This window comes from Symsagittifera roscoffensis, chromosome 1, assembly GCF_963678635.1.
Source record: "Symsagittifera roscoffensis chromosome 1, txSymRosc1.1, whole genome shotgun sequence".
Classification (NCBI taxonomy): Eukaryota; Metazoa; Xenacoelomorpha; order Acoela; family Convolutidae; genus Symsagittifera; species Symsagittifera roscoffensis.
The window spans coordinates 86169827-86196403 of NC_087062.1; the positions used below are offsets into that span (position 1 = coordinate 86169827).

General features: G+C 33.2%; 1 long non-coding RNA gene across 1 annotated transcript; it reads left to right on the forward strand.

Moving 5' to 3' along the window:
- The first annotated feature begins 1905 nt into the window (after nucleotides 1-1905).
- Nucleotides 1906-4487, forward strand: LOC134857160 (uncharacterized). The gene is made up of 3 exons (XR_010164877.1): nucleotides 1906-2244; nucleotides 3290-3452; nucleotides 4146-4487. It is a non-coding gene; the product is annotated as an uncharacterized LOC134857160 (long non-coding RNA).
- The last annotated feature ends 22090 nt before the right edge of the window (nucleotides 4488-26577 follow it).

A 26577-nucleotide genomic window follows, 5' to 3' on the forward strand; every position in this document is an offset into this window, starting at 1 on the left:
TGCCAAAAGGTGCCTAAAAACGCCTTTTTTTGGCCTTTTTTCAAAAATTTGCCTGCGGCCCAGAAAATTTGGTCAAAATAGTGTCTTTATAGTGGTTTTCAGAGAGCTCAGAAACTCAATTTAGTCGACCATAAAAAAAGGTCCACAAAATTTTCAAATTTTTTTTTGAAATTCCGCCCCCCCCCCTCGAGAAGTTCCTAGATCCGCGCCTGGTCCTACCCTCGGCAGGCAAGCTCGCAACACGTTGGCGCGACTGCGGCTATCACACTTTTGCTGTTGTCATTTGACTTAATTTAGGCGTAAGGTAGATTGGCTCAGGGTAGATTGGCATAGGGTAAAAAGGAATATGGTAAATTGGAATAGGGTAAGTTGTCCTGCTACCTTAATGTGGTGCTCATCGGTTAAACGGAAATTTTCTAAGCGCGACGAGTGTTTTTGTTCGCAAAACTAGTTGCTATTATAAATTCTTCACAAGAATCAGATTGTAACACTTTTTTCTCATTGGCTGCAGGTGCCCGGGTTGACAAAAAATGCTTATCACACTATTCCATACTATTTCATAGACCAAAAAAAAATTACTATGAAAATAGCATGATAAGCATTTTTTCCATAATTTGAAATATTATTATAGGCATTTTTTCTATACTATGAAAGTTTAGTAACATTTTTTTCCCTAAAAGAAAGTTTTGTGCACAAATTTATATTTGAGCACAAAAAACAAAAGCAAGTTTGCAACCAAAAAAGGGATTTAAAATTTTTAACCTCAAATTTGTGTTTTTGATTATGAAAAAATGCATATCATACAATTTTCATATATGAAATTTATATGATAAGCTTTTTTTTGACTAAAAAAATCATGTTTTTATTGAGCAGAAAGATTCAAAAGATAGAAATAGAACAGAAGTATTTCTCTAATTAATACAGTTTTTAAATTTTGCTTGAAAATTGTATGATAAGCAACTTTTCAATAGTCGCCATATATGAAATTGTATGATAAGCATTTTTCTTTTATGGACGTCAACCCGGTTGGCAGAAAAAAAACAAAGTTATAAAACTCGAAAGTTTTAGCGCCATTGAAATTTGTTGACCCAAAATTGTCTGGGAAAATTAATTTAAAAAAAGTGTCGAGAATCACTCATTGTTTCAGAGTTCTGTTTTCATGCAAGCAGTCTTGTTCAACATCGTATTGAGAGTGACTTTGAGATAGAGCAAATCAAGACTGTTGACCTTGTTACCGGGGCTAAAACTTAAAGCATTAATGAACCTGGACATAAACAACAAAAAAAAACAGGAGGAAAGAACTCTTGTGATGAAATTTTAGGCCTCAAATTTAATTTTTTTGGCCCGGCTCATTTTTTATGTAATTTTTATTTTAATTGGTTGATCGAATAGATCTAACAAAATGATGATTTCCTGTATAGTCGCTTGCATGGGTATTATCATGTATCATGGCTGGCTAGCAAAATTGATCGACGCCTGCTTACCGAACGCGAGATAAACTTAGGTTTTGCCTCAATGAAGGTGGTATAAATTTAACTTTGCCTCAACGAGCGCTGGATCAAAATTGCACAAGACAATAAAAGTTGATTATTTTTATTGTTTGACTTTCCGGGGGCGCTTACTTAGGTACTATCGGGATTGTTGAGAAGATCTCGCATATAAGCTGTCTAAGTTTTCAGCTTTCCAGTTGTGTCAGGGGTGTGTCCGGCTACAAATTTTGCACCATTGGGAAGAACAGAAGCTGCTCACTATTCGAGTCGAATCATGACACCAAATCTGTGTTCGCCAAAGCTGATATTAGTTTCTGAAAAGTCTCAAGCTGAAAATATCTCCTCTATTTCATAGTTTCAGTTCCATTTTACGGGCTATTTGTATCTTTATGAATAGTAATGAAACGTGCGAAACTTATTAAAATGGCTATGACATAAATTGAAGTTTCTACAAGCAGGCTTCATAAAACAGGTTTATTTAAATTGAAACCGTCCAAAAGTATAAACTCCCCCATAAATCCTTTCCACGAGATTTCGAAAACTTTAATTGAATTACTTGCAATCAAACAAATATAACTTTGGTCTCAGTTGATATTGCTTATTTAGTAGTTCCTGTTAAAACTTGTACGCAGAGCACAAACTATTTGCCAGGAAAAATAAACTTGCCTTTTCGACAATATTTTGCCAGCTTTTACTTGTTAACATGTCGTCTGACGGAAAAAACAAAACGTCGCTGGAGAAAATCAAAGAAAACGTTTTAAATTCAAGCACTCGTAATGTTTCTTTTTTGCTCATTTAATTTAGAAATAAAAATTTGTATTCTTTTCATTATATTAAACAGGAAACGAAGTTGAATTTATCGCAAAAGTTTTTTCGAAAATTGCCGGCAAGCTCTTTTTTTGTTCTAAATCGTCGATTACACTAGCCCGGGTTGACCTCCATAGACCAAAAAAGCTAATCAACAATTCTACATTTTGCTAAAGTGGTGTCGTCGAACTTTCAAAAAACTTTTCTCTTATATTGGCATAAAATTCGGTGTATTGTACTACATAAAAAAGAAAAACTTCTTGTCAAAAAATGCTAATCATACAATTTCTAAATATGGAAAAAGTATAAGTAGCCCTTTTTTGATGGCGACGACAAAAGTATTTTTGAAATTGCCCCCAAAAATTTTTTGTGTTTTTTTTCAACCGCACAACCGCAAATTGATTTTCGTACTCAAACAAACATTTTTTGGAATGAGTCATTTGTGTTCGGTTACGAACACAACCAAAAAATTTTGAGAAATTAAAATGTAAAAAATCAATATTTTTGATTTATGGAAAAATGCTAGCCATACAATTTCCATATATGAAAAAATACTAATCATAGACCTTTCATGCAATTTTTTGTTCTTATGGAATTGCATGAAAAGCATTGATTAGCATTTTTCCATATATAAAAATTGTATGACAAGCATTTTTCGTCAAACCGGGAGGACGCAACCTTTTTCACCTGATGTTTTTGCGCGTTTTGCAGAAAATTTTTTTTGAAAAATTATACGTTTCGTATTTTTTGCATTTTTTGTCCAGTGGTTTGTACTCGTCTTAGGTCTTTTTGCGTCCCTTTCCCCCACTTAAAACATGTATCAATTGTGTGGTGTAACGATGGCCCACTTAGCTCCCATGCCTTTTTGTAGCAATCGGACAATGTGAACAAAATTCGCAGGAAGGGTGGGGGAATTTTTCTTACTTTGTATAAATTTGGTTGGAGCATTTCAATTGAGTACGCACTTGTTTGAATTTGAACTGGAAATCAAGGAGCAAACTAAAACAGATGCACACGATCTAATGGAAGAAGTTGAAGAAGGTGAGCTCAGTGAACTTGAAAATCAGGAAGTTGCTGTCAATCAAAAAAGGAAACCGAGAAAACGTCAAAGTCATGTTCACACTTCGAAAATTGACGAAAACAGAGGCTGGAAAGGTACAAGTTTGATAGTTGGGTTCCTAAGATTTAGATAAGGTCCTTGTAATAAAGTCTTAAGGTACCGAGCTAAAAAAAAACACTTTTTGATTTCTTTATTTCGCCTCTTTGATGCTGTTCGGGGCGTCTTGCTTCTTAACTTGATTTTTCCGAGGCGCGATTATCGGTGATAGGTCGTTAAGTTGTTGTATCAGTAACTGAAAACGAGTTGCTCAGATCAAAAAATGCTTAACCAATCCATCATTCGAAAACGTTGTCACACGAGTTAAAACCATCCGATTTTATGACTCCGATGTTATGAAGGACTCTGAATTAGCGTGACGGGTGCTATGAAAATCATAGGTTTAAAGTTAATAGTTTGAAAATTTAGCTGCGTTTTTTTCGGTCTGCCAATTTTTTTTTTTTTGCTCTGCTAAATTTTTCTGTATCATGGCCGGTTTTTAGAAGCAAGGTGATCTTTTTTCGGCGCTTACTCCGACCTCTAAATTATTATATATTAGCGCCGAATGCGCTTTTGAAAATTTTTTAGGGTTGGCTAGTTAGAAATGGGTGTCTTATAGTTAGGTATCTTGGAATAACTTGGCAACCAGAACAGACGAGAGAAGCTGAGCTACCGCGTGCCTGGTATATTACTGAAGCTTCGGTTAACTGACCGCATTCTCATTCAACTATCAAACTTGTACCTTTCAAAAGTCTTCAGAGGAATTTTGGTCACTTTGAGTTTGTTCGCACTCGTCCTCTTTGCGATCGGATTACTTATCAAAACAAGCATTGAACTAAACGACAGAAGCGGAAAACTTAAGATGAACCATGAAGAAACGGAGAGTAGTATGCAGATTGCTTTCGAAAACAGCATCAGCATCAGCAACAAGAAAACTAACCAATCTGATGTTTCTTTACTTTAGAACAATATTTTTGATGTGTCTGAAGAATAAATAAATTTTAATTTTTTTGAAAACAGTGTGAGCAGTATACTTATTCAGACCAACAATCAATTTCAGATCAATTTCAGATCACAAAAAGTGACGAAATATTTGCGCATGAACTTGTTTTTTTTTTCTCCAGACTACTTTTGCCTTTCTGAATATCAATTTTTAAAAAAAAAATCATTTGTTAGGTAATGTTGCCCTGAGCTCAAATTAGCAAAATATTTTACTTTCAATTTGTTTTTTGTCACGTTATTGGAATTTACAGATTGCAATTTGCCCTGTGCTGAATGCAAATTGGTTTCTTTTTCACTGTTACGACTTTTCAACAATAAAAGTTTTCTTTTTAATTGTTCCTACTTTCGAAGATTTTTTCTAGAGACAGATTTTGAGTTTTTAACTAGCCATTTTTGACGAATGTTTTTTTATATCATCCAAAAAATATTGTTACATAGGGCTAAAATTTCACAAAGTGCTTCACCATGGTTTATGGTGGTTTAAAGAAAGTCAAAGTGGGATAATGAACGCCACCATATTTAGTGCTAAAAACACGTAAGTGGAGATTTATTGGTGCATATACAAAATAGTCCACTACAAAATAGTCCGAAAAATCATCTAACGGAGGAAAAAACAGTCCAATACAAAACAGTCCGGCTCTAAATTTCGTATTAATACCTGCCTTCTGTTGGCAAGCTCGCAACACATTGGCGCGACTGCGGCGGTCACTATTTTGTTCAATAGATTTGTAAAACGAAGGACAATTCTCGGCTTGCCGGCTTGTTAAAACAATTATCAATTAGGACTGTTTTTCTGACTGTTTTTTAGTTCATTTTCATACTTTTCCGGACTCTTTTGTATTGGAGTGTTTTGTATGGCACTGTTTTGTAGAGACACGGATTTATTCAGTCCTATAAATCATTTCAAGTTAATGAGAGGCATGCTACTTGGTCTTTTTAATACTTGATATATGCGAAGTATATCACTTTGCATTTTAGATGCGTGTGGATGGTTGTTTTTAAAAATCAAAAAAAAACTTTTAGTTCAGTGTTTTTTAAAAAAAACACTACTTCATAGACCCTAAAAAGCAATCGGAGCATTCAAAATTTTGCCCTGATGCTAGCAGGATTGTTTGTTTTGTTCGTAATAAACTCTGGTCACTCAAATTAGACTCTTTCAATCATTTATCAAGTATCACCGGAATGCTTTGATCCCTCACAATGAAATAGTTTTTAACAGGCATTTTCATTTTGTGACTTGATCTGAAAAAGTAATGTTTCAAATCTTGTAACGAGCAAATGCAGCTAGAACAAGTCTGATTGTTCCGACTTTCGTAACGAATGTAACGGAATATTTGTGCTCGGGGTCCGTTTTTTTTTCTTCAGACAAACTTCGACTTTTTAACCAGCCATTTTGACGGAATTTTTTTATATCATTCGAAAGCTATTGTTGTTGTGAGCTTAAATTTGAAAAGATATTTTTTCTTTGATCCTTTTTGTAAAGTTATGGGGGTTTAACGGTTGCCATTTTGACCATTTTGGGACAATTAACGCGCGATATTTTTCGCGCCAACAACGCGTAAGCGTAGAATTAATCCGTCTTATTAATCCGTAAGCGTAGAATTAATCCGAATAAATCGTTCTAAATTGGTTGAAGGAAGTTTATTTGCCTGAATTGATTTGTTAATGGAGCAAAATCTATTACTTTGTTCTTAATATGACGTGTGGGGGATGTTTTTACAAAAAATTACGATTTTTTTTTCAAAGTTTTTAAATTTTATTTTATTAAATTTAAATTTTTCATGTTATTGCTGCCCTTTAGACCTTAAAAGGCAGTCGAAACATTCAGGGCTCGCCCTGATATGAGCAGTCTTGTTAAATTTGTTTTTGTAAAGCTGATGATTTCGCTTAAAAGTGAAGTTTTTAATCGATTAAGCATAAAATAACGATACTTAACCGTTTGCTAGAATCGTTCAGAAATATTAGCCATGAACCGCCAGATCTTTTAGTATCTTAACCAATTAGAGTAAGTAACAAGTTTACAGCAATGAATAATAAAGACTTGAATTGCCAAATGAGAGTGTATAAATTTTTGTTAGCGTAAGTTATATTATTGTAACTGTTTATAATTTCAAACAAGGATAGTCGGTTAATGTGCAAGTAGCAACGAATATTCCGGCCACAGTTTTACAAAATTACAAAGAAAAGCTTTTACAAACCTGTGTCGTTTTTTTCTGCATTTGCAAAAAAAGATCTGATCGAAAAATTAGAACTTGGTATATTTAATAAGCATAGTTGAAAAGGTCAATTCCAAAACAGTTTATGACAAAGTGACTACAAAATGAAAACAAAATGTTTGAAAAATTGTCAAAAAAGTTTCAAATATTTTTGCAGAAATTTTTTGAGTTTTTAAGCTTTTGGTTCCCAAAATTCTGCTGAAAAACTCCAAAAATTACCTTTAGTTGAGTAAAACGGCTTTAAATTAGCTTTAAATGAGCTATTGTAAGCCTACACGGTCTATTTATTGGCTCGAAATTATACCGAAAACCAAAAATTTCGTACCCCTTTTTCTTGACAGTGAATTTTTTTTTTTTAATATCGTTCGTACCACGATTGACAGGTCTTTAAAATAATATATTAGTGGACCCATCCGATGATTATTTGTGATACCTGATTTTGCGTGGAAAAAAAAACTAAAACACAACCAAAAACAAAGGTCCTCCAAAATTGGAAAACCAAATGAAAAAGCTCACCTTAAATTACACTCGAATTGATTCCAGGAGATTTTTTGTATGTTGTTATCGATGAATTTTTACTACAAGAAAATTAAAACGACATTATTTATAACAAAACATTTGTTCTCAAGCCAAAAGTTTATGGCATACATCCTATAAATTATACATACAAGGTTTTTGTTCCAAATTTGAAAATGGAGAGGAACTTTGTATTCTTGTGTGTTTTAGTTTTTTCTATTTTTTCTTCCTCTTTTTGTTTTCCATGCAAAATAAGTTATCACAAGTAATCATCGTACTGGTTGAATGATATATCATATTAAAACCCTGACACTTGTGATTCTAGAAAAACCTGTTCGGGCGAATAAAGCGAGCGAGCAGTCTAATTTTAATTGCTCCAAACCTTACAATAGCTTAATTTAAAACATAGAAATTTAGTTTACTCGAGAAACATTGGTTCACTTTGAGTGTTCTAGTGCCTTTGTGGAATCAAAATTTTCAAAAATGTGAAAAACTGCAAAAATTGAAAAAATTGTTGAATTCTTTTTTTTCGTTTTTTCAAGTAATTTTTCTACAAAATTGTTTTTCAAGTTGCTTTTTGTTCCGACTTTCAAAAAAACGGAAAATTTATGCTCGGTGTGTTTTTTTTCAGTCAATTTTTGTCGATCAAAATAATAGTTTTCAACAAAAACTTTTTATAAATCATCGAAGATATTGACTTCCCGAGTTCAAATGTAATAAGACAATTTATCTTTGATTGTTTTTTGTAAAGTTCTGGGAGTTTATAAGCAATGCCAAGAGCACAACTCGAATTATTTATTCATGGCGAATTATCCAGCACAACAAACTCGTTTCAAATTGAATTGAGGCTAGCTAATTGGTCGTATTAATTTCGTACGACTCAAAATGTGACTTTTGATTTTGTTCAAAATTTATAGGTTTTTTCAATATTTTTTTTCACAAAAATTATTCGATTTGAATTAAGGGCAGTCGGAACCTTCAGGTCTTTAACTGTCGAATATTCCTAATCTTTTTTGTTCAGCTCATTTTTTTGCAAAAAAATTACTACTACGATGGCCTAATTTTGTACCGGGATTGTTTTTGATAGAGGGCCGGTTCTTTGGTTCCACTTTTCACTCTTATTCAATAAATGCGCCTAAATTTTATTCAAACTGCCTACTTTTAATTCAAACTGCTCTAATTTTATATTTTCTTGCAGAAAAAAAATCAATTTGGTTCCGCGGCAGAGAAATTTTTTTCTCAAGCAAAGTGGACTTAATGGGGGGGGGGGGGGGGGGGAATTTACATTACGAGTCTAAGCTGTGTATTTTGTGAATTGAAAACGGATTCCGCATAAAAATTACGATCTTTTTGTAATTACTTTGTTCATTCGTTTTCTTAAATTTTTCTGACAAAAATTCAATATGTTCAAATAATTGTCTCTAAATCCAGGGACATACAGACACAAAACCAGTGCACAGTTTGGCCTCGTAATGACCCAATATACTCACCCAGTGTATTAACACAAAGTCTAAGCTTCATCGCCAGTGGGCTTTCTGTATAATGGAAGCCATTTTTTGCTTAGAAATTTCATGAAAAAAACCAGATGCTCGTCAATTGATGCCCGATATTTTTTTCAGTCTTCGATATTTGTAGCTGAATAATCAAGCACTGTCAAATGAAACTTTGTGCTGAAAAAAAAATTTAATAGCAATTCAACTAAACTCAACAAATTAAAGATTAAATTTCCTTGCTATAGAAAATCTCTGATCATCAATTTTCAAAGAGCACGAAGAAAAAGTTTTATTTCAACTTAACAACTGGTTTTTGATTTTTCTCATTTTTCTTTTTTTTTTCTTCGAGTAAGCCAGAGCCAGCGCAAGAAAGGAACTTAGAACATGTAAACAAATGAGCAACTTGAAAAAAATCAAACAAGACCGCTCGTAACAGGACGAAACCTTGAATGCTCCGACTGCTTTTTAAGAAAGCAGTGAAACATGAAAAAATTAAATGTAAAAAAAATTTGAAAGAATTTTTTTAAATTGATTTTTTTTGTGAGAATCATCCGACCAAAAGCCATATAAAGTACAGAATGATACTTTTCGCTCCATGTAACAAAACAATTATTGCAAATAAGATTCCTTCAAATTGTTAAAACCCCATAGATTTACAAAAAACAATCAAAGATGAAATAATTGTTCAGATTTAAGCTCAGCACAACAATACCTTTTGAATGATAAAAAAAAATCCGTCAAAAATGATGGGATAAAAAATCGAAATTGAAGAAAAATCACACCGAGCACAAATAATCAATATCCTGCTTCCAAAGTCAGGTTAGTATGTTTATTCGAGGTATCCAAGCGGAAGGAAAAAAATGCCCAGCACAGAATTTCCAATTAATAGTCAAAAAGATCACAGATTTGGCAAACTTAGTTTTTCAATGCAAGCCTCAAATACAGTGCTGATTTAATTCATCCGGAAAAATGAAAGAAACTTGAAAAGCAAAAAATCTTAAAGTCCTAGGAGCACGCAAAAGCTCCAAATAAATACATATGGATTTTTTTTGCATTCCTACTGATTGGCTTTATCCCAGTAAACTTCGTCAAAACCTTGAAACGATTTGTCCCCCTAAGGCAAAAAAGAGCTAATATTTCGTCGTTTTTTCCCTTGCTTCAGAAAAATTCACTCATAACTATGTATCGACTGTTCACTGTACTCAAAATCAGTTTTATTGTGCTGGGCATAAGTTTCGACTCTGCCCGACTTATGTTTCGACTATCAACTAATTTACCTACTTTGAAAGTAAAAGTATAGCTTTTTTTCAAATTAAGTTTTTTTTGAAATGCAATAAAATTATTTCTGAGCCTTTTTTTGTTAATTGTTTTAATTAAAAGACACTAAAATGGATGATTTTGAAAAATCAATTGAAAAAAATTCTTCATACTGCAACTTGTTTTTCATACTTCAAGATTGCTTAGGTCTCAAAATTTAAATCCCCTCCTGAAGTTTCAATATTATGGTATTTAAGTATTCTCAACTGCAACTAGTTAAAAATCAAAAACAAATTAGCAACGTGAAAAAAATTAAAACATCAGAAAAAAAAAACATCTAACATCATGAAATCATAAAGTCTTAGGAGCACGCAAAGGCGCCAGCTGAAAACATACTCAAGTTTCTTGCATTCATTTGATTGGCCTTACCCTTGTTGTTTTTGCCCATACCTTGTTATGATTTGGCCCTCTGTTGCAAAAAATGGAAATACGTAGTCCATTTTTCCCCTGTCAGGGAAAATTTCACTTGTAACTATGTATCGACTGTTCACTGTTCTCATAGTTACTTTTCGATGTGCTGGGCCTAAAATTCGACTGTGCTTGACTTATGTTTCCAACTAATCAATTAATATCAAATAATTAACCTAATTTGAAAGTAAAGATATACTTTATGAATTTTCAAACCATTTTTCATGGCAATGCGATTCAATTACTAAACAGCCAATTTATTTTGCTGAAAAAGCATTTGGAAAAATTAAGAATTTTTTTTATTTCAAGAACCCTTAAGTTACAGGCAGCTCCTGGAACTTCCAGGTTGTGATCATTAGTTACCCTCCACTGTAACTTATTTAATATCCAAAAAAAATTAGCAACTTGAACTAAAACAAAAAATCAGAAAAATTATCAAACATAATAAAATCAGAAAATCAAAAAATCTTAAGAGCACGCGAAAGCGGCAGCTGAATATATCTTGAATATTTTGCCTTCCCAATTATCAAATATTAGTTTTTATCAAATCCTTGCAACGATTTGGCCTCTTTTGCAAAAAGGAGGCGAATACTTAATTGATATTTACATTTGCCTGTAAAAGTTTCACTTATAACTACCCAACGACTGTTCACTGTTCTCAAAATCAGTTTTAATGTGCTCGTCCTAAGTTTCGACTGTGCTGGACCTATATTTTGACAATTGACAAATTTGCCTAAATTAAAATTCTGGGAATAATATAGTTTTTTAAAATACGTTTTCCTGGTGATGCAATAAAAGTAATATAGAGCCAATTTATTTTGTTTATTATTTACGGAAAACAAACATTAAAGTTGATGATTTTGAGAAAATTTTTGAAAAGAACACTAAAAACATACTTCAAAAACCTTCAGACATTGCGATTTCCAGCCCCTCTAGAAGTTTCCAGATTGTGGTAATTAAGTATCCTCAACTGCAACTAAATAAATATTCAAAACAATTTAACATCTTCAACAAAATCAAAACATCAAAAAATAACATATAACATCATGAAACCATTAAATATTAGGAGCACGCGAAAGCGCTAGCTTATAATAAACTCAATTTGTGGTTTTCAGATTGATTGACCTTATCCATGTTGTTTTCATCCAAACCTTTTAATGATTTGGCCCCGAATTGCAAAAAGGGAAATAAATAGTCCATTTTTCACCACTGTCTGTGAACATTTTATTTATAGCTTTATATCGACTGTTCACTGTTCTCAAAATAACACCCCTTCTGATCAGATTTATCTCAGTAGTTTTCATCAAATCCTTGTAACGATTTCACCCCTATTGCAAAAGGGAGGCAAATAGATCTTTTTATATTTTCCCCTGGCTGTGAAATTCTCACTAATAACTATATATCTACTGTTCCTTGTTCTCAACAAAATTCAATGTACTGGGCCTAAGTTTTGATTGTGTTCGACCTATATTTTGACTATCCATTAAAACGGTTTAGGTAAAAGTCTAATTTATAGAATTGGGTTTAAGTTTTCATGATGATGCAATAAAACTATTAGAAAATCAATTTCTTTTGTTGATTGTTCTACAGAAAATTGGTAAGTGGGACAATTTTGAATAAAGCAATTGAAAAATTTATAAAATTTCTTTTATGTTCCAAGAACTTTTAGGTCACAAAATTTTAAGCTCCTTCTGAAATTCAGTATCCTCAACTGCAACTGATTAAGTATCCAAGACAATTCAGTGAATTGAACCAGAGTCAATACGATAGAAAAATTATCTAACTTCATTATCATTATCTAAATTATCTAAAATCATGAATCATAAAATTGAAAATGCCAGCTGATTACTTATTGAATTTCTTGCACTCTTATTGATTGGTTTTATCTCAGTAGTTTTTATAAAAACATTGTTATGATTTGGCCCCCTATTGCACAAAGGAGGCAAATAGTTCATTTCTGTAATTATATATCGACTGTTTACTGTTCTCAAAGTAAATTTCATTGTGCTGGATCTAAGTTTTGACTGTGCTCGGCTTGTTTTTCGACTATCTATCAATATACCTAGTTTGAAGTAAAAACCTAATTTATCAATTTTTATTTACGTTGTCATGATGATGTGATAAAGCTACCACAGAGCTACTTTTTTATTGATTGTTCTACATAAAAATTGGTAAAGGAGTGTTTTTGAAAAAAGTATAAGAAAAATTTTACTAAATTTTTTTCATACTTCAAGAACCTTAATGTCACAATTTTTTTAAGCCCATCCTGAAATTTTCAGACTGGGATAAGTAAGTATCCTCAACTGTAACTAATTAAATATCCAAAACAGATTAGCGACTTGAAAAAACCTAAGCATTAGAAAAATTATCTAACATCATAAAAAGATAAAAAAAGAAAGTATTAGGAGCAGGCAAAAGCGCTAGTTGATTGCAAAATGAATTTCTCGCATTCTTATTGATTGGCTTTGTCTCAGTAGTTTTTATTAAAACCATGTGACTGTTTGGGACCTTATTGTGAAAGGGAGGCGAATAGTTTAATTTAATATTCCAATTTCTCTGAGAATTTCACCTATTACTATGTCTCGACTGTTCACTGTTCTCAAAACAATTTCAATGTGCTGGGCCTAAGCTTCGACTCTGCTCGACCTATATTTCGATTATCAACAAAAATACCTAACTCGAAAGTAAGAGTATAATTTGTATTTTTCTTATTTCTTTTTCTTGGTGATGCAATGAAATTACTCCAAAGGCAATTTCTTTTGTTTATTATTTTACAAAAAAACGCTAAAATTTCTAGTTTTGAAAAAGAATTTGAAAAAATTTCATTTCTTTTTTTTGTATTTAAAAAAGCCTCAGGTTTCAAATTTAAAAATCCCTCCTAAAATTTCCTGTTTATGGTAATTGAGTATACTCAACTGCAACTAAATAATTATACAAAACAAATTAGCGACTTTAACAAAATCAAAACATCAAAAAAGTATCGTACATCATAATATCAAAAAATCAAAAAATCTTTGGGGCACGCGAGAGAGTCAGCTGAATTTATAAAAAAAAAAATTGCATTACTATTACCATAAAAACATACAAAATAAAGTATTAGGATTAGGCGAAAGCGCCAGTTGGTTACATGTTGAATTTCTCGCATTCTTGTTGATTGGCTTTATCTCAATAGTTTTCATCAAAAACAAGTGACATTCTTGTTGATTGGTTTTATTTCAGTAGTTTTCATCAAAAACATGTGACAATTTGGGTCCCTTTTGTAAAAGAGAGGCGAAAAGTTTATTTTTAAATTCCCTCATCTCTGAAAATTAACCTATAACTATGTATCGACTGTTCACTTTTCTCAAAATAATTTCATTGTGCTGGGCCTAAATTTCGACTCTGCTCGACCTATGTTTTGACTATCGCTAAAACCGTTGCTTCAAAAGTAAGGGTTTATTTTGTCTTTTTTAAATTACACTTTCTTGATGATACAAAAAATTTACCACAAAGCCAATTTCTTCTGTTCGTTATTTAACAAAAAAAAATTTCAAAATTGATGAATTTGAAGAAAGAATATGAGGAAATTTTACTATTTTTTTTTGTATTTCAAGAACTTTTAGGTTTTAAAATTTGAAGCCTCTCCTGAAACTTCTTGTTTGTGGTAATTAAATACTCAACTGCAACTAATTAAGTATCGAAAACAAATTAGCAAGTTGAACAAAATCAAAACATCAGAAAGTGTTTCTAACATCATAATATCATCAGCTAAAAATTTTTCAGCAGCAAGCGATAGCGACAGCTGAAGTCATATAGAATTCTCCGCATTCCTATTGATCAGATCCTTGTTACGATTTCAGCCCCTATTACAAAAGGGAGGCAAATGGATCTTTTTTGTTTTCCCATGGCTGTGAAATTCTCACTAATAACTATGTATCGACTGTTCCTTGTTGTGCTGTACTGTTCCTTGTTGTACTAATAATGTACTGGGCCTATGTTTCGACTGTTTTAACTGTGTTCGACCTATATTTCGACTATCAATTAAAACCTAGGTTAATGTAAAATTCTACTTTGTAAATTTTGAATTAAGTTTTCATGATGATGGAATAAAATTATCAGAAAGCCAATGTTTTTTGTTGATTTTTCTAAAGAAAAATGTCAAAAGGGATGTTTTGAAAAAGTAATTGAAAAGTTTTAATTGTATTTTATTTGTTTCAGGAACTTTTAGTTCACAAATTTTTAAGCCCTCCCCACCTGAAATTTTCAGATTGTTGAAATTAAGTATCCTCAACAGCAATTGATTTAATATCCAAAGCAATTAGCAACTTCGACAAAATCCAAACATCAGAAAAAGTATCTAACATCACAATATCATAAAAGCAAAATCTTTTAGGAGCATGCGAGAGCGCCAGCTGATATTATACAGAGTTTTGCACAGTCCTACTGATCAGATTTATCTCAGTAGTTTTCATCAAATCCTTGTAACGATTTCACCCCTTTTACAAAAGGGGTGCAAATAGACCATTTTTCCCCTGCCTGTGAAAATTTCACTAATAACTATAAATAGACTGTTCTTTGTTCTCAAAAAAAAATTCAAAGTGCGGAGCCTTAGTTTCGATTCTATTTGATCTATGTTTTGACCGTCAACTATTTTACCTGCTTTGAAAATAGGAGTAAAATTTGTATTTTTCAAATCAAATTTTCTTGATGATGCCTTAAATTGAGTACAAAGGCAATTTTGTTTTGTTGATTACCTTTCAAAAAGATGCTATAAATGACAATTTTGATGAAGCATATGAGAAATTTTACTATTTTCTATTTCATACTTCGAGAATTCCTAGGTCTCAAAATTTTAGGCCCTCATGAAAAATCTATAATGTGTCCATTAAGTATCCTCAACTACTACTAATTGTTTTTCCCAAACAAATTAGCAACTTGGACGAAAATAATCTCACAACATAAAACCATAAAACCAAAAAGTCTTAGGAGCTGAAAGCGGCAGCTGAATACATATTGAGTTTTTCGCATTCCTTTTGATAAGACTGAACTCCGTAGTTTTCATCAAATCCTTGCAACGATTTGTCCTACTTTTGCAAAAGGGAGGCAAAGGGTTTATTTTTGTTTTTCCTTGCCTGTGAAAATTTCATTTATAATTATGTATCGATTGTTCATTTTTCTCAAAAAAAGTTTCATCGTCATGGGTCTATGTTTCAACTATCAACTAATTTACCTTTTTTGAAAGTAAAATTATATTTTGTAGTTTTCAAATTAACCTTTCAAATTAACCTTTCTTGATGTGGCAATAAAATTACTACAAAGCCAGCTTGTTTTGTTGATTTTTTGACAACAAAAGGCTAAAATTGATCTTTTTGAAAAAATTCATTTGACAAAATTTTTTCAAATTTTTTCTCACTTCGAGAGCCTTTGGGCTCAAAATTTCAAGCCTCTCATGAAATTTCCAGATTGTGGTAATTAAGTTTGCTTCAGCTGATTACGTATTGATTTTTTTGCATTTTCATTGATAGGAGTTATCTAAGTAGTGTTCATCAAATCTTTGTTACGATTTGTAACCCTATTGCAAAAAGGAGGCAAATAGTTCGTTTTTGTTTCCCTTGCTTGTGAAAGTTTCACCTATAACTATGTATGACTATGCACTGTTCTAAAAGAAGTTTCAATGTGCTTGGCCTATGTTTTGACTATCAAAAAACTTACCTAGTCTAAGAGTGATTTTGTTAAGTAACTTTTTTTGTAATTTTCAAATTAAGTTTTCTCAATATTGCAATAAAATTAGTCTAAAAATAGCTTCTTTTGTTGATTTGTTTTAGAATAAAATGTTAAAAAAGATGATTTTGAAAAAAATCATCTGAGGAATTTTTTTTAATACTTCGAGAGCCTTTAGGTCTCCAAACTTTAAGCCCCTCCTGAAGTTTTCAGATTGTGGTAATTAAGTATCCTCAACTGCAACTAATTGAGTATCCAAAACAGCAACTTGAACAGAACAGAACATAAGAAAAATTATCTAATATCATAAATCTTTAAATCATAAAGTATTTGGAGCACGCGAAAGCGACCGCTGTATACTTTTTTAAATTTTCGCGTTTCTATTGATAGGACTTATCGCAGTAGTTTTCATCAAATCCATGTGACCATTTGGCGTCCTATTGAGAAAGGAAGGCGAATAGTTTATTAAAATTTCCTTCATCTCTGAAACTTTCACTTATCACTATCTACCGACTGTTCAATGTTCTCAAAAAAACTTCAAAGTGATGGGCCTAAGCTTCGACTCTTCTCGACCTATGTTCCAACTATCAACTAATTTACCTACTTTGAAAGTAAGATTAAAATAGGTAACTTTTAATATATGTTTTCTAGGTGATGCAATAAATTTACTCAAAGCCAGTTTCATTTGCGGTTCTTTATTACAAAGAATGGAAAAGAAAATTGAAAAGTTCTTTCGAGAAAATTTCAATTTTTTTTTCGTACTTCGCAAACCCTTAGGTCTCAAAATTTTAGGCTGTCATGAATTTTCTAGAATGTGTTATTTAAGTATCCTCAATTGCAACTAATTAAGTATATAAACCAAATGAGCCTCTTGGACAAAAATATTCTAACATCATAAAACATAAAAGCATAAAGTCATAAGAGCACGCGAAAGCGCCAGCTGGCTACATATTGAGTTTTTCGCTTTCCTTTTCACAGGACTTCTCTCCGTAGTTTTCATCAAATCCTTGTAACGATTGGGTCGCCTATTGCAAAAGGGAAGCAAGGAAATCATTTTTGTTTTCCTTGCCTCTGAACAAATCAAATACAACTATGTATCGACTGTTCACTGGTCTCAAAATAACTTTCACTGTGCTTGACCTGTGTTTCGACTATCAACTAATTTACCTGCTTTGAAAGTAATAGTATAATTTTTTAATTTTCAATTTAAATTAATCTTGGTTATGCAATAAAATTACTACAAAGCCAATTTTTTTTTGGTTATTTTACAAAAAATGCTAAAATTGATGATTTTAACAAAGAATTTGAGAAATTTTCCTTATTTTTTTCATACTCCGAGAGCCTTTATGTCTCGAATTTTTAAACTCTTCTGAAATTTCCAGATTGTGGTCATTAAGTATCTTCAACTGCAGTTAATTAGGTATCCAAAACAAGTTAGAAATTTGAACAAAATCAGAATTTCAGAAAGAAAACATCTAACATCATAATATCATAAAACTTTAGGAGCACGCTAGGCGCCAGCTGAATACATACTGAATTTTTTTTGCATTCCTATTGATTTAACTAATTTCCAGGCCTTATCTCGGTAGTTATCAGCCAAAACTTGTCATGATTTGGCCCTCATATTGCAAAAGGGAATCAAATAGTCCATTTTTATTTTCATCCGCCTTTGAAACTTTCACTTACAAAACCTTTGATCATAATCTCTGACTGTTGTCAAGCTAATAACTCTGTTCCAAAGCTATTTTTTTTCATACTTCATATTGTAAAAGGGATAAAAATTACAAGTATAAATCGATGCTAAAAGCCGGGAGAGATTGGAAAAAGAGGGACCATCTTTCATAGTATACCACAAATTTTTTTTTTGCAAAATTTTACAATTAGTGGGTTTTATCTTAAGTTTCAAGTCCAAAATAGTTATTAATACGAGTTCGATTTCGAAAATCGCTGAGCAAATGTCTTCTATCGAAATCGTCATCCGGTGTCGCATTCTCATTAAGAGGAGCACAAAGCCACGCTTGATCCTTACATATGAACTCCTCTTTGAAAAACTGGAATGTAAGTAGAGTTACTATCTGGTCATAGGATATCTGGTAGAAGTCTCGGGAGCTCAGCACTGGAAGCAACAGTGGGAAATGCCGTCTGAAATTTCCAGTCACAATAAAGCCCCCCTCCCCGAAACCAACTGAGACTATGACGTTGACACACCAAGAATCTAACCATTGTAACTAAACATATTTGAAAGTAGAACAAAAAAGACTGGTTGATGTGCAGCAGCACAAAATTCTCTAGTGAAGTGTCAGCCTTGAAAAAAACTAATTACAACAACTTATACTTTTCGATAGGCGTTAAAAAATGAAAAATAATGAAAATCAGATGAATAGTCTGCGTATCTTAAAATATGCGTACTTATTGAATTAAGTGTTAGTATTTTAAACTTTTACCCGCCTTTTAACGCAAACTCGGGCAATACAAATTTAACTCTGATATGTTTGAGCAAATTATCATATTAAAATCCTTCTAATACGTGTTTCAAAAGTTTTTCAATAATGAGAAAAACCGATTTGAAATCTTAAATTTTAAAAGAAAAATGGATAATTGTAAAATAAATGGCCTATTTGTTTTTTTATTCTTGTTGAAAGCGCCGTTGGTATTTTGTTCTATGCTACTTTTTTTTCAATTCTCAACAAGAAGAAAACCTTGAGAAATCAATTTAACGGTTCGATTTACGTTTCGAATACGTTCAACCTATCTTTCGATTGTTTTACTGTTCTTAAAGAATGTTTCAATGTGCTGGGCTAACTCAGCTTGACCAAATTTTTGACTATCAACTGATTTAACTAATTTGAAAATAAGAGAACATAATACATGAATGTTAAATTAAGTTTTCGATGTGATGCAATAAAATTACTAAAATTTAGTCTTAGACACAACACAGCGTCCCATCAAAGGAGCGATTGTTTCGGGCTTAAATTGCTAGAGACCGCACTTTTCAAGATTTTCTGGTTTACTGTCAGGCGTTAAGTTTTTCGGTCTTCTAAGAAACGATGATATGTTTTTTCCGTCGTTTTATTTGGTAAGAAGGCATATATGCAAGCGAGTGCTATTCCTGAAAGACTAAAATATATAGTATAGAGTTGATAAAAAATTTGGAGTAACGTTGAAGGTTCTGTCAGCCAAATAAAAATTTGGTTTTTTGAGCACACGTAGCATTTCCGGGTCGCTGAATGGAATAATTCTTTCGTGATCTTTTTGTCCACTGTCAAATCTTACAAAATTCTTAAATAGCACGGTATCTCGAAAATTCTTGCTGCTAGGGAGACTAATAAAACCCCTGTTCTTGTGCTTGCTTGTGCAGCTCAAACTAAATTTTCTTTGGTTGATAGGGCTAGTTGAAAGGCTATATCGTCTGTCATTGGCTGAATTGCTTTGCCGACTATGGTATTACTCTTCCTCAAGTCCTTGATGTTTTTCAAAAGTATCCGAGCATCAGATTTTCCGTATGTCATGATTATGCTCGCCACTCGTTTCAAAAAACTGTCGCTATCCGGAATTGTTGTAGCTCGGCATTTATGAGACTGGTATTTTGAGCAGTGCCAGTCCGTAGTGGTTTTGTTTTTACGTTTAGGATAATACTCGCGGCCTGATAACACTATTATTTGTTTATCTTTGTAGGATACAGTAAAATGGAAGGACGCAACAAACATTATAGCTCAAAGGGCGGTGAAAGAACCGCTCAAAGGTAGGTCAGTGTGATTTTATGTAAAACGTTTGAAAATTTTTGAGGTACTTTCAATTAGAACCATGTAGGTTATCTCTGTTTTGAACGCATTAATGAGGAATTATTTCTCCTAACTAATCGAAACGCAAATATTTTTGAGATGCTAGAGGCATCAAGTGATTTAAGACTGGCTTTTCAGGCCTTACTTAATATACTTAATTGGAATACTCCTGCAGTTAGAAAAGGACCTAACTTGAAACAAATTATCAGTATTAGAAGGGGGTTAAATTGTTTCGGGGTTATTTTGTGACGGGGTTATGAAGTGGGGTTTGTATAAAATGGTGTTAAATAACGTGGGGTCAAAGATTGGTGCACCCTCAATTTGACCTGATTTTTGAAGTTTCTCAACAAAAATTAGCTTAATGTCTTTCACTTATTTTGCTGGCTTTTTCTTGGCCTGAACCTAGTGTGTTTTGTTGTTGTACTCGATTTAAAGTTTCACTTTGACCACATATCTCAGTCGCAGAACTAAACTCAATTGTTTTTGTCAAACAAAACAAGTCGAGTAACTGGGCCTGAGTATTGTAAAGTCGGGTTACAAGGGTATAGTGTCTCAGCTAGTAAAAATCTTTTCGACTAGTCACATCTATCTTTTTATACGATTCTTAACTTCAGTTGCTCCTTCTCAGCCGTAGTGATATACAGCTTAGCCAACTTTTTGTTCCGAATATCATAACGAAAGTAACGGAAAAATTACGCACGGGCTGTGTTTTTTTTCTTCAGACAAATTTCGGCTTTTTAACAAGTCATTTTGACGGAAGTTTTTTATATCACTCAAAAGGTATTGTTGCCCTGAGCCTTTATTTGAAAAAAACTCACCTGTGATCGTGTTTTGTAAATCTAAGGGGGTGTAAAGATTGCCATTTTGGCCAATTCGGGACAATTAACCCGCGAAATATTTCGCGCTATCAACAGGTAAGCGGTGAATTAATCCAACTTAGAAATCGTTCCAAATTGGTTGAAGGAAGCTCACTTGCCATAATTGATTTTTCACTAAGAGCGAAATCTATCACTACCTACTTTATATGGCATGTGTACGGATGATTTTCACAAAAAAATCTGAAATTAAGGAAATAAAAATTTCGTTTTATTTCATAACATTGAATTTTTTTCATGTTATTACATTACGAGGCCAAACTGTGCATTTCGTGAATTGTAAGCGGATTTTGAAACAAGGACGCTCCCTTTGTTCTTCTTTTGTTCTTTTTTTAAGGTGTTGTCACGATTAAGGATTTGTCTCTGGAATCCAGAAACATACAAACACAAAAGTATACGCCTATCCAGTGCACAGTTTGGCCTCGTAATGTACTGCTCCAGAGACCTTTAACGCCAGTCGAAACATTTAGGGCTTCGCCCTGATATGAGCAGTCTTGTTAAAGTTTTTAGTTCCAAGCAACATTTTTGTTTGCCAAATACCACCAAACACTTCCTTGAAAAAAGAGTGCATTTCCAATGATCGTTTGAGCTTTTTTTGCAGATTTCTCACCGATTTGTAACTTTTGCTTTTAGACTGAAGAATAGATGTTTGAAAAAAAGCAAAGACCAATTTGAGCGAGGGATTCAAAAGATCACTGTTGATTTGATAAACCCTTCTAAAAGCGTGGATGTAATTAATGATTAGCTAGTGTTTTTTCCGTCCGCTTTGTACTATCTCAAAAAACTGTGATATTTGCGAGTTCAAATGCGATTCTATATTAAAAGCATGATTTGGTTTCGAAAAAGTCAAAGAGGCTCGCTCAGTGTCGGGAAAAAAACTGGACGGATTTTTCTTTTCAATTTCTTCTTTCTTAAAGCATTTTTTTTGCTATTTAAACTGGTTTTGGAAGCCAATCCATCCTATTCTTTGATCGAGAAAGCCGAGAAAGTGGATCAAATCAAAGCTACTTTTGGCTGCGCCAGTTAAAACGAAATCATCTGGATTGAGTTTTGATCAAGATACTGGAATGATATCCAAATTCGGAACATATCGAACTTTGGTTGCAAAAGTTGAAACATAAAATAGCAACTCCACCTTAGAATTGAAATTGTTTGTACATTCTGTACTGTTTGATCACTAATTAGATAGTTTTTGTTTGATTTATATATGGTGAGACTTGACCTTGAAGTCTAATTCAATGCTAAAAGTTTTCATCAAACCTGTAGCCAGTTTAGTTGTTTTTCCTGCGTCGAGAAGTCCATTAGATGCCCCAAATATTCCAAAGGATTTATGCCGAATGATTGTCCGTAGTCGAGATAAGTTCTCAGCTGAAACTGACAGCAGTTGCCTAGAAAAACATTTGAAGATAACGGAAATCAAATTGAGTCTTCGCGGAAGAGCACAAGTAAAACACTATCGCTAGTATTAGCGCGAAGTTAGTTAGTTCGACTGCCTTTCAAAGTAGATGAACTTTTAAAAAAAATAAAAAAAAAATAATGAAAAAATGCAAAAGTTTTAAATCCCTCTCACGCTTTGTTAAGCACTAAGTCATTCATTTGAGTCTGGTAAGCCATTTTTAATAGCAAAGTTTTTGCCTTAATGCAAATTGAAACGAAATAATTTGACGTCTACGCGTTAACATCACCAAATATATTGCACTTTAATTGTCCCAAATGGACCAAATGGCACTTTACAAATCACCACAAACCTATAAAAAAATCATTCCTAGGTAAAATATTGTATTGATTTTGAGCTCAGGACTTCATTTCCTTTCAGTTGATATGAAAAAAAAATCCGTCACAAATGGCTTGAAAATAAGTAGAAAATTGTCCAGAGAAAAAAATACCGAGCACAAATATTCGACTAGTTTTTTCAGAAGTCCATTCAAAACTGGAAGCAATGAAACTTATTTTAAAATAAATTTTGTCTAAGGTGTCTTTTTTTAGTTTGTCATCGTTCTGACCTTTCAAAAAATGTGGAGGAATTTTGTATTCGGGTGTGTTTTAGTTTTTTTTTCGTTCTTTTTTAAAGTGATAACCATCGGAACAAATGATCATCGGAATGGGTAGAGTTAGATGTCATATAAGCATTTTTACTCATAAGCTCTTTTAGTCATTATTCGAACGGCATTTTAAAAAATATAAAAAAAAGTTCTCAGTGTCAAGAAAAACCGGTTTGATTTTGGTCAAACATCTAGCTAATAAGGTCAGCGTGTAAGCTTACGATAGCTTATATTAGCAAAATTTAGGCCATTACAGCTGATTTTTTTTTATAAAAACGTTGGGTTTTGGTGTTTTTAGCGCCATTTTGAGAACCAAAAGTTACAAAAATCAAAAAAATCTGCAAAAGTTTTTTGAATTTTTTCAAATTTTTTTAATGATTTTTTTTTTCGTTTTTTATCTGTTTCTATGAAAATGTTTTCCATTTTGCTGTCGAAAATGCCTCATTTCTGTTTTTGTGCAGATTTTTTTATTACACCACACAGATAAGTGACACTAATTTGAAAAAAACGTTGGGTTTTGGTGTTTTTAGCGCCATTTTGAGAACCAAAAGTTACAAAAATCAAAAAAATCTGCAAAAGTTTTTTCGAATTTTTTCAAATTTTTTTAATGATTTTTTTTCCGTTTTTTTATCTGTTTCTATGAAAATGTTTTCCATTTTGCTGTCGAAAATGCCTCATTTCTGTTTTTGTGCAGATTTTTTCATTACACCACACAGATAAGCGACACTAATTTGAAAAAAATGTTGGGTTTTGGTGTTTTTAGCGCCATTTTGAGAACCAAAAGTTTCAAAAATCAAAAAAATCTGCAAAAGTTTTTTGAATTTTTTCAAATTTTTTTAATGATTTTTTTTTTCGTTTTTTATCTGTTTCTATGAAAATGTTTTCCATTTTGCTGTCGAAAATGCCTCATTTCTGTTTTTGTGCAGATTTTTTCATTACACCACACAGATAAGCGACACTAATTTGAAAAAAATATTGGGTTTTGGTGTTTTTAGCGCCATTTTGAGAACCAAAAGTTTCAAAAATCAAAAAAATCTGCAAAAGTTTTTTGAATTTTTTCAAATTTTTTTAATGATTTTTTTTTTCGTTTTTTATCTGTTTCTATGAAAATTTTTTCCATTTTGCTGTCGAAAATGCCTCATTTCTGTTTTTGTGCAGATTTTTTCATTACACCACACAGATAAGCGACTCTAATTTGAAAAAAAAAGTTGTGTTTTTGTAATGACTATGGTCGGAACATTCTGTGCTATTTGCACATTAACCAGCAATCTTCGTTCTTTAAAAAATCTTGTCATTTCTGTTCTGCAAGATTATACTCAGAGTTATTCGAACATAAAAATAAACAAGACTGCTCCTATCAAGACGATGCTTTGGAAACATTGACTGCACTTTACTTTGTAAATGGTAGCGTTCAACTCAAAAAAATATATAACTTTCAAAAAACATGAAACGTCTTTTGTTTTCTTTTAAGTCCTCCTCTCATACGCCAATTGAAGTATAGGATATGATTTTAGAATATAGTAATGTGCTAATTCGAACAACAAGCGTGCCTCAATTCAATTTAGAACGTTTTCTGAGCTGGTTTAAGTCATCGCTCATGCGTCAATAGCACGAAATATATCGCGCGTTTATCGTGCCAAACTAGGGCCAAGAAAGCAAATTATAAACCCTTTTTAGCTTTGCAAACATTTATCATAGGCAGGAGCGGATTCAGGGGGGGGGGAACCCTCTGCCCAACCAAAGGGTCCCCCTTTGGTACTTTTTAAGAAATCCGACTCTTAGTTTTTTCTAAAGGCGCCTTTGGCGCCAATATATACTAACTTTGAGGAGGAGCGCGCGCCAAAAAAACGCGCGCCAAAATTTTCAAAAAAATTGCTTTTTAACTTCTTTTTTGGACTGTTGTTGTTTCAAAATTTCGCCTGCCGCGCACAAAATTTGACCAAAACAGGGACTAAACAGTGCTTAGGGAGAGCTCGAAAAATCAATTCCTAAAAAAAAGGTCGACATTATTCCCCCTCGAGAAAATTCTAGATCCGCCCCTGATCAGAGGTACATGTTTTTAAAGTTTGAGCTCAAAGTAATAATTGTTTTAGATGATAATACCGATCCCATAAAAAAGGCTAGTAAAATAGCCAAATTTGTCTGGAGACAAAAACACCCGTAGCACAAATAAATCGCCACTTTATTCACAAGTCAGACAACAAGACTGCTTGCTTCGGGGCTTCAACGCACTGAATGTTCCCACCTCCTTTTCAGGGGCGGATCTAGGATTTTCTCGAGGGGGGGCGGATTTTAAAAAAAAATTCGAAAATTTTGACGACCTTTTTTTTTAGATCGAACAAATTGATTTTTCGAGCTCTCCCAAAGCAGTGTTTTGCCCCTATTTTGGCTAATTTTTCTGCGCCGCAGGCAAATTTTTGAAAAAACAGTCAAAAAAAGCCGTTTTTGGGCACTTTTTGAAATATTTTGACAAAAAAATCGCGTTTTTTTGGCGCGCGCTTCCCCTCAAAGTTAGTATATATTGGCGCCGTAGGCGCCTTTAGAAAAATTTTAGGGTCGGTCGGGCAAAAATGGATTTCTGAAAAAGTATCAAAGGGGGAACCTTTGGGTCGGCAGGGGGTCGAATCCCTGAGGGAGGGGCGTCCGCACCCCCGCCCCCCCCCCTAAATCCGCCCCTGCTCCTTTTAAAGTCTAGGAATTAAAGTTTGATATAAAACTAACTAAAATTTTTTAAGTGCTTGTTTTTTGAAAATCACATCCCCGCACGCTATTTGAAGTAGGGAGTGACATATTCAATTGCAGTAACCATGCAGTAATCACATAGTGGCCTTGAACGTGCTATTCATATTGTTATCTGTAAATTATAGTACGTTATTATAAATAACCAAGGTCAACTCTACACGACCTTTACTGAAAAGATAGAGAGTCATTATCTCTCAGAACTGTGCATCCGTACACAGTCAACAAATCGGAAACTAACAAAGAAAGACAATATGGTTCAACGGTTAAATTAATCCTTTGAAACCAATTCAGTTTTCATTACAAAACCTTAGAGGTTCAGTTAGTTACCACATGGCGCAGACAGCATGATCCGGTTTTACAGCCCAGGACAATAGGACTGATCTGGGAATCCCAGTATTCTGGGCATTCGCAAATGCAGACCCACCCTGGAGCTTTGAAACATGGCTCGATCAGTTCCTATTAGCTGTTACGGTTAAAGAGAATGTGGATCCAGAAATAATGTTACAAGAACCTAAACTGGTATTAGAAGAACCTCTACCAACTCCTGAGCCACCAGTGCAAAACGAGGATGCGCCTGCAGTAGCAGAAAGAGAAGCACGGAACAGATTGGCTCGAGATAGAGGGGTTCAAGAAAATGAAGAACGGATGCGGAGAGGACCTAGAGTGGGACACAATGTTTTCTACCATGAAGTTGAAAAACGGTTGACATCGAGATTATTCCTCGCTTTGGAGCGGAAGGTAAGAAAAAATTTATTCAAAAGAATCCTCACACAGAAATATCTAAACTGGGGTTTCGCGATATAATCGGTTTAGCCAAGGTCTCATTTGAGAAGACGAAATGTATTACTTATGAGAGATACAAACTGTTCACACGGTCTCATGAATCGAATGAAACGCTGGAATCTTTCCATGCGGCACTGACTGCACAAGCAGCAAAGGCCGAATTGGGAGCGTTAGAAGAAGAATTGGTAAGAGACTTATTTATCTCCAGGATGAAAAATGTTGTCCTTCAAGACACATTAACTTTCGAAACGTTTTCTCCCGAAGAAGTACTAAAGCGTGCAATAAAGTTTGAACATAGCAAACAAACC